Raw genomic sequence first — 9,624 nt, forward strand, 5'->3', positions numbered from 1 at the left:
CAGGAAATCCAGGAGGAGATTGGTCGGCTGAAGAACAACAAAGCCCCTGGGTTTGACCAACTACCAGGAGAGCTATTTAAACACGGTGGTGAGGCACTGGCTAGAGCGCTGCACTGGGTCATTAGCAAGATTTGGGGGGAGGAAGCTTTGCCGCAGGAGTGGATGGAAGGTCTCGTGTGTCCCATCTACAAAAAGGGCGATACTGTCCCATCTACAAAAAGGGCGTACTCTCCCAAATTTTATGCCGTCGACTAGCACCAATTGCAGGGGAGTTCGTAGGGCAGTACCAGGCGGGTTTTATGGGCGAACGCTCCACCACGGACCAGGTGTTCGCCATTCGCCAAGTACTGCAGAAATGCCGCGAATACAACGTGTCCACACATCATCTATTCATCGACTTCAAAGCCGCATATGATACAATCAGGGTTGTTACGGAGATCCTGGAATATTTTCCGCGCCAAATCCGCTCCGACCAAATTCAAATCCGCGCCATTTCCGTGCGACATGAAATCCATTTCGCGCCAAACCCGCTCGAACCAGAACTAATTCTAAGCAAATACATGTAAAATGTCAATTTTTGTTACCACAATTTACTGAACGTTTTCTCTTCAAGTTCGTTTTTATAAGGATTAAGAAAACCGTAGTTATTAGTACAACCCTGGCCCTATCCACCACTAGAAGTACTGAGGTGAATATTGATGCATTGATATACAACAAATTTCAAGGCCAGATTTGGTCTTAATGAATTATTGGCAGTGGCTGATTTTCTACCCGCCGCTCTCACATCCAGGCGCTATAGTATATGCGCAAAATAGCCAACATGAGTTAACCACCAGAAATTTGTATGGCGAAAGGCATCTAACGCGGTTTTTCTCACCAGTAGGAACTTTTCGTGAAAAACTATTTGGTACCAGTTATGTAGGAAGGTGTCCGCTACTACGCCTACCAAATATTTTTCGATTAGGGTGCCTATTTTCGAGATATTAACCATAAGATGCCTTTAGCCATACTGATTTCCAAATGTTAGCTTTCAATCTGGCGCTGTAAGCACGCTCAAAGCAGGCGATTCATTGATAATAATATTGGAAAATAATAAAAAATCTGCCGAAACCGCAATTCTGCTGAACAGTTATGCAACTTGATTTTTAAACAGAAATCCAGTAATAGCCTATTCAGATTACGCCATTAATGACATAATAATTGGCGTTTCAGGGTAAATACGCTTTATGATGTCATTATTTACGTAATATTCCATACATTTTGCGCTGTCAAAAGATACCCGCTAAAAAGAATTTATTACGAACAATTATTACGAGAGAGCTTTCGTTCTAGCTGGGATGCAGGGAGAAATTCAACAAAACAAAACTGAAAAGCGTCACGCTCTTTTTGTCAGAGAGAAAATTCTCTCTGTTTTCATTTCGTTTCGTAGTTGACAGTCATGCTCTTTCTGTCGCAGCAGGGTCGAATGCATGTTAGATGAAAATCTTCTGAGCGCTGAAGAATAACTCGGATTGTGATGGTTTTGTGGAAAGCATTTTATATGATGAAAAATAATGATGATAATTATTTATTCTCCACTTATTCAACATGAATTGTTTAAAAAAAAACAGATGCTCTCTAGGATTAACATGAAGTATTTAACTTAAACCTAGATTTAATAGAACAAATCGAATAAATTTTCAAAGTTCAAGGGCCAATGCGGAAGACAATTTAAAACGTAGGAATGGTTGTAAAACGAATATATTTGATGAATAAACATGATTTCATAAATTGTTTCAATTCTGCTCCTTGAATGGCTTAATATACTTTGGATTTCAACATTTTTCACGTGGGTCAACTGTACGATTTGAATGGGATGTATATATAAAGTAGAATAACCTTAAATAAAACATGGATTGGTAATGCATTAATTCATCCAAAATCCAGTTTAAATTATATCACATTCACACGATTCGATTTTGTTAGAAGCTGTATCATTGGTTGTCGAGTAGAACGCAATGGTTCAGTTTCCATTAAAAAAAAAATTAATTGCTGAGTTGCCCTTCATACATGGAGATACTGGTAGAAATACATTTTAGTTCGATAATATTTCTTGAAAATTGGTCCAATCGTCCTTTTTTTATTTATTTGTAAGAATTCCCAAAAGTATCCAAATTTCTCTATCAAATCTCCGTTCGATCACAGTACAGAATCAAAATACTTTTTAAACTTAAAAATAAATTGAGGAATAGTCTGATTCTCCGAATAACGGCGCACCCAACTAATGAATGTAGCTTCGCTCATTATCCTTAATGAGAGCTTCAAATATTCTTCGAAAATCCTTTTTCATATTTTTTTTATCTTTTTTTTTTTCGAAGACACTTTGTTCAAAAAAAACTGTTCGTTTGTCGCCACACAAATGCTTGATTTCGCCAAATAAATTTTTAAAACTCTCCTTGAATTCAACCCTGTATTAGCGTGCAAATGAGGAAACATGGAAACGTCAAGATATATTATCTTGCTGCAGTCTGAACACCTCGTAATAATTGGATACCCTCTCACTTAACAAAGTCATAAATAGCACAATAGGCCAGTGCAGGAGTTCATGAAATTCACTCAACTGAGGGATTTTGACATTTGAGCGGGTCGTCTTCTCGAACAAAGGTGCATTTTGCGTTCATGAGGCGACCCGCTCGAACGTCATAATGTCTTGGGGGGTTCATTTTGCGTTAGTCTATCTGAATAGGCTATAAAACAATTATTTGTAACCGTATCAAGAAACATAATTTTAGGCCGTTACAAATATTTAATTAACATCACGGACTGTGATTAACATTAAAGTACCATTTCTGGGCAAAAAAAGTCCGAGGGGGAGGAGACATAATTGGTTTCAAATATTTGTATTATATGTGCAGCTCAAAACCGAATTTTTGAACTCACGACAATCAATTTTTCTCCTATTAGTCGCAAGTTTCATTACTGCGCATCTGGTGCGCTGTATAGCGCATCTGATTGCGAACAATGTGTACCAGTTGCGCAATGATGCGCTATAAGTTGAACGTGAATAAAATCGGTTTTCGCGACTTCCAAATTCGATTTTTAACTGGAATCATAATATCGGCCTTACAATACAAAATCTATCATATTTACTCAAGCTCCTATGATTTTCAAGTCGGATTCCGAGTTTGAGCGTAAAATTCTTCAGAGAATTCCTGCAGTAATTCGTCATCGTTACTAGAATTTCTGAGAAAATCGCAATGTGAATTCTTATGGAATTTTCTCTGGGAATTGATGCAAAAATTCTTCCGAGAATACTTTCAAGGAATTTCTCCATGAATTTCTGTGTAAATCGCTTTGGAATTTTTTGCAGACATTCTTTGGTGAATTCCTTCGGGCATCATTCCGCGAATTATTTCTTTCAAGGCGGCATTCTTGCGACTTTTTACAATGACCGCTCCAAGAATTTCTACCGAAATACCTCCAAAAGTTTCTTTATAATTTTTCGAATTTTGAATGGTTTAGAAATCTTCTTTGGGCTGTGGAAATTCATTTATCGAACCAAGCGCCAACCATTTTTCTGCTCAAGTTTTCGTTTAGCAGATTTTGTTGGTCACAAATCTTGTAGGATACCGCAGGGGACAAAAATCCGCAAATCACCGAAATCTGTCCACCTCATGTGATATCCATATATTGAAGGGGTTTAAGGGCATTAATTTATAAATAATTAATCGCATCCTGTTCATATACTTGACCAGAAGCTTCTTGGCCATTGAAATGGGAAGTGGGCTTTGAAATTAAATTCACAAAAATAGAATAACAATCCAGCAAACGCGAAGTTTCGAGTGCCATCAATGCCATTTGCCACGATTAAGGCAATACTTAAAGTGACTGTGTTTAAATTGCAAATAGCAACATATAAAGTACGGACTTTGATTATTTGATTCGAAATCCGTCTACGGTGGACGGATTTCGATTCAGCAGGTGTTTCAAAATCATTATTTTTTAGTGTGTTTCGTGGTTTTTAGTTCGTAAAAGTAAAACATACAAAATAAAGGCCCACCAACAACTGTATCAACGACAAACATTTTATTTGCATATGATTCGTATTTTCTAGAGACCTCAACATATACTGAAGTGATTTACAAGTCAGTGAAAAAGCCGCTTGGTGCGGGCGGTTCTGGTACAACCCCGACCAAATATTGTATAAACCCTTATTCGTTATAGATGAATGCTATGGAAGCAATATAAAATGTTCCAACAATATAAAAAACTTCTGAAAAATATTATGATATATCGTGCTATGTGGTACATCGTAAAAGGAACTGACAAATATCTCGGAACTACGAAGAAATTGACAAGATGGAAATGGATGTTAAAATTGACAACAAGTGGCATCCTTCTCCTCATGACATTTCATTTGTTTAATGAATGCTGGCATGCCATTCAATATGTGCTTGGATATATCCGAAAACAATATAGGTAATAGACTTCAATAAGTAATAGTTCTCAAAAACATTTGCTATTGAAAATGAAGTTCATCTAAACAGACATTTCCAATACTCACGCTTCCACGGGTCTTCCGATGACAATTGACCGCCAGCTAAGGGTTGCGTACTTAGCTGGTAGTGTAGCCTGGACACTGTTGTCCTTTTGACATCAGCTAGAGTGAGAGGTGCGTCCTATGGGGTCTGTCTAGGATGTGATGGGGTTCGACAGTGGGCTCTGTTGAACTTCTATAAAAACTACATGTGTCCCCAAGCAGGCCCTATCAAAGCGACCGTGTGCCGCTCAAAGCGCACTAGCCTAGTCCTGGTGTTGGGTGGGACTTTAAACAAATTTGACCCGACTGATCGAGCGTCTGTCCACCAAGGAGGTGCGGCTCCAACAGCGTCTGTTCTGGCATCCAGCGGCTGAGTATGAAATGCTATTCCGTGGAAGCTATACCTAAGATGGCAGCCCCATCCCGGTGGATAGGGAACCTTGGGCCAACAACCTACTGTTCCCGAAACATCAATTTGTTCGAGAATCCGATAATGAAAGAATACGGACTGATTTTACGGCGACGACTCTTAGCGCGAAACAACGGACACGAATAGGAACATGGAACGTTTTAACCCTAGCCCATCAGGGTAAATTGGCACAACTTGCCAATGAGGCACGCCGCATGAAGCTTGAGATCCTGGGACTGAGTGAAGTCCGTTGGCCAAACTTTGGAGAACACAGAATGCCGTCGGGACAAGTTCTGCTATACTCTGGTTTACGAGGTGAACACGCTCCCCGGCAACGCGGAGTTGGCTTCCTACTAAGCGCTCAGGTACACTCTGTGCTTATGAAGTGGGAACCTATAAGTGAAAGGATAATCGTTGCCAGATTTAGAACACAGGTCCGAAACTTTAGTATAATCCAATGTTATGCGCCAACCGATGCTGCCGATCTGCAAGACAAAGAGAACTTCTACAGTCAACTCAATGCCGTCGTAGATAGAATTCCGAAGGGTGATATCAAGATCTGTTTGGGCGACTTCAATGCGAAGATCGGATCCGACAACTCGAACCATGAGCGCATTATGGGACGCCATGGTCTCGGAGAAATGAGCGAAAACGAAGAGCTGTTCGCAGAATTTTGTGGTAATAACGACATGGTGATCGGGGGATCGCTCTTCCCTCATCGACCGGTTCACAAGGTCACGTGGGTCTCAAATCAGAAAATGAAATCGACCACATCTCCAACAGCCGAAAATGGAAACAGAGCCTTCTTGATGTACGAAATAACCGAAGTGCCGTAGTCGCGTCTGATCATTACCTCCTCATCGGCGAAATACGCCTGCGCATTGCGCGGATTCGTCGGCAGGAGGAAAGAGTTGGACGACGATTCAACACACGCCGACTGGAAGATGCCACGGTGAAACGGTCCTTCGTTGAAGAGCTGGAGACGCGTGCTGCAGATATTCCGGAAGGTGGCAGCGTGGAAGACCAATGGACCGCCATCAAGAATGCCTTCATCGCCACCAGCGAGAACAATCTGGGCGAACTACGCACCCAGAGAAAACAATGGATCACCGATGAGACCTGGAGGAAGATAGAGGAGCGAAGAGAAGCCAAAGCCGCGATAGAGCGATCGAAAACCAGAGGAGCCAAAGTCTTAGCCCGCCAACGATACGCGGCTCTTGAGAAGGAAATAAAAAGCTTATGTCGACAGGACAAGCGAGCGTGGGCAGACTCTCTGGCCGACGAAGGAGAGAGAGCCGCCGCAACCGGGGACATTCGCCTCCTCTACGATATCTCACGACGCTTAAGCCAGTGAAAGACGTGAATGATCAGTTATTGACCGACCCAACTGACCAGCTGAAACGCTGGTTCGAGCACTTCGAACAACTTTTCAAGTGCCAGCCAGGCCATCACCAATACCGAAGCTCCATCACTGCTAGAGATTCAACCAGCCATCCAAAGCATGAAATCAAATAAAGCCCCAGGGGTCGACCGCATATCAGCCGAGATGCTCAAAGCTGACCCCATGACATCCGCTCAACTACTGCATCGTTTATTTCGTAATATCTGGGACACCGCAACTTTTGCGATCGACTGGATGCAAGGTATAAAAGGGTGACCTGACTGTATGCGATAACTGGTGGGGCACTATGTTGCTGTGTACCGTTTTAAAGTTCTGTGCAAAATTATCCTAGCCCGGATTCAGGAGAAGATCGATGCGACTCTCCGGCGGCAGCAAGCCGGATTCCGTGCCGGAAGATCCTGTGTGGACCATATTGCCACGCTCCGTATGATTGTGGAGCATGTCAACGAATTCCAAGAGTCCCTTTGCTTGGTAGTCAATGACTACCAAAAATCTTTCGACCGTCTCATTCACGAGAATATGTGGGGCGCCCTGAGACGCACAGGGGTTCCAGGGAAATCATCGGCCTACTCGAGGCACAGTACAAGGCCTTCTCGTATATAGTGCTGCACAATGGGGTCTTGTCCGACCCTATCTGGGTCGTAGTTGGTGTGAGGCAAGAATGTATTCTATCACCGTTACTGTTTCTCATCGTAATCGATGAGATTCTGGTAGATGCGATTGACCGTGAACCAAACCGCGGGCTGTTATGGCAGCCTATAACCATGGAGCACCTAAATGACTTCGAATTGGCGGATGATGTTGCACTCCTCGCGCAACGGCGCTCTGATATGCAGAGTAAGCTCAACGACCTTGCCGAGCGCTCCTCTTCGGCAGGTTTAGTCATCAACGTCAACAAAACCAAATCGTGGGATGTAAACACGGTGACTCCTTCCAGTTTCACAGTAGCCGGGCAACCAGTGGAGAATGTTGAAAGCTTCCAATATCTTGGTAGCCAAATGGCGTCAGACAGCGGTACCAAGATCGACGCCAATGAGCGCACGGATCAAGAAAGCAAGGGCTGCCTTTACGAGTTTAAGAAATATCTGGAAAAACAGGCAGATAAGTGAACGCACCAAAATACGAATTTTCAACTCTAACGTGAAATCTGTGCTGTTATACGCTAGCGAAACATGGTGTGTATCAGTGGAGAACACTCAACGGCTGCAGGTGTTCATTAACAGATGCCTGCGGTATATAATTCGGGTCTGGTGGCCCCACAGCTGGATCTCAAACAACGAGTTCCATCGTTGTTGTCACCAGAAGGCCGATAGCAACAGAAATTCAGGATCGGAAGTGGGGCTGGGTCGGCGAGGGGCGGAAACGAAATCTGTAAACAAGCATTAGACTGGAACCCAGCGGGACATCGCAGCAGAGGCAGACCCAGAGGCTCATGGCGGCGAAGCCTCAATAAAGAAATAAAAGAAGTCGACCGAAATCTAACCTGGCAACAGGTTAAAGCGATAGCCGGGCAACGCTCAGGATGGAGATCTTTCAAGTCGGCCCTTTGCACCACCGGAGGTGTACAGGACCCGCAAGTAAGTAAGTAAACAGACATTAAACTAATCTTCAAATAAACGTCCTTAGATCTAGCTGTTTATTTATTAAATTTTCTCCTAAAACTAAATCCGCCCAAATCCGCGCGAAACTTTAAAATCGTTATGTAAATCCGCGCCAAATCCGCGAAAATCGCGAAATCCGGGAAATTCAAGAAATCCGCGTAGTCGTAACAACCCTGTACAATCGATCGGGACCAGCTTTGGCAGCTAATGTACGAACACGGTTTCCCGGATAAACTGACACCCGCAGAGGGTTACGGCAAGGTGATGGTCTTTCGTGTCTGCTATTCAACATCGCTTTGGAAGGGGTAATACGAAGAGCAGGGATTAACACGAGTGGTACAATTTTCAATAAGTCCGTCCAGCTATTTGGCTTCGCCGACGACATAGATATTATGGAACGTAACTTTGAGAAGATGGAGGAAGCCTACATCAGACTGAAGAGGGAAGCCAAGCGGATCGGACTAGTCATCAACACGTCGAAGACGAAGTACATGATAGGAAGAGGTTCAAGAGAAGACAATGTGAGCCACCCATCGCGAGTTGGCATCGGTGGTGACGAAATCCGCGCTAAACGAAATCGAGGTGATAGAAGAAATTGTGTACTTGGGCTCACTGGTGTCTGCCGAAAATTATACCAGCAGAGAAATTCGGAGACGCATCGTGGCTGGAAACCGTACATACTTTGGACTCCGCAAGACGCTCCGATTGAATAGAGTTCGCCGCCGTACCAAATTAGATTATCTATAAAACACTCATTAGACCGGCAATCCTCTACGGATACGAGACCTGGACGATGCTCGTGGAGCGACCAACGCGCACTTGGAGTTTCCGAAGGGAAAGTGCTGCGTACCATCTATGGTGGGGTGCAGATGGCGGACGGTACGTGAAGGAGGAGGAGTGCACAAGAAGGCGAGGTGCGCAGCGGGCAAGGTGGATCGATCAGGTGGAAGATGACTTACGGACCCTCCGTAGACTGCGTGGTTGGCGACGTGTAGCCATGAACCGAGCCGAATGGAGAAGACTCTTATATACCGCACAGGCCACTTCGGCCTTAGTCTGAATAGGTCTGAATAAATAATAATAATAATACTCTCTTGTTTTGACTCCTATAAATTTATAAAACTTCTTTCAACTATAGATTACTTGTATCACTTCTCATGCGCATATTTTTCAGGTAAATTCATCCTGCCGTATTTGCCCATTTTTACACACTTTTCAAGCTTCATGAATTTCTTTTCTGGAGATATTTCTCATCTCTCGCTGCTCAATGCATTAGAAACAGCGGTTCTATCGAAGGAAGAAAACATGAACATAGTTTTTCACTTACGTTTTTACCAGACAGCTTCCACTCAAACAATTTGCGGAATAATTTCACTTTCCATTGAACACTTTTTAACAAAAAAAAACGACCGAGTACATTTCGCGGATGGAGATAACTTACCAAGACGATTATAACCCGCGCCGCGCCATTTAAAATTATTTAATTAGCACTGCCTTTACCGGCACAACAAATACCACTCGCGACCAAAGTGGCTGACGACGACATTTTTTTTACTCGCACTAAAAAATCAAAGTCCATGGATTGCAATCGTTTGCATCCAGAAAGTCGCAAGATTTAAGACGCTTGGTTCAAACGCTTGTTTTTATTTTTTGCCACTCACAAGTGACTAACGAACCCCTCACTCTATTTAAC

This window comes from Armigeres subalbatus, chromosome 2 (assembly GCF_024139115.2).
Source record: "Armigeres subalbatus isolate Guangzhou_Male chromosome 2, GZ_Asu_2, whole genome shotgun sequence".
In the NCBI taxonomy this organism is placed as follows: Eukaryota; Metazoa; Arthropoda; class Insecta; order Diptera; family Culicidae; genus Armigeres; species Armigeres subalbatus.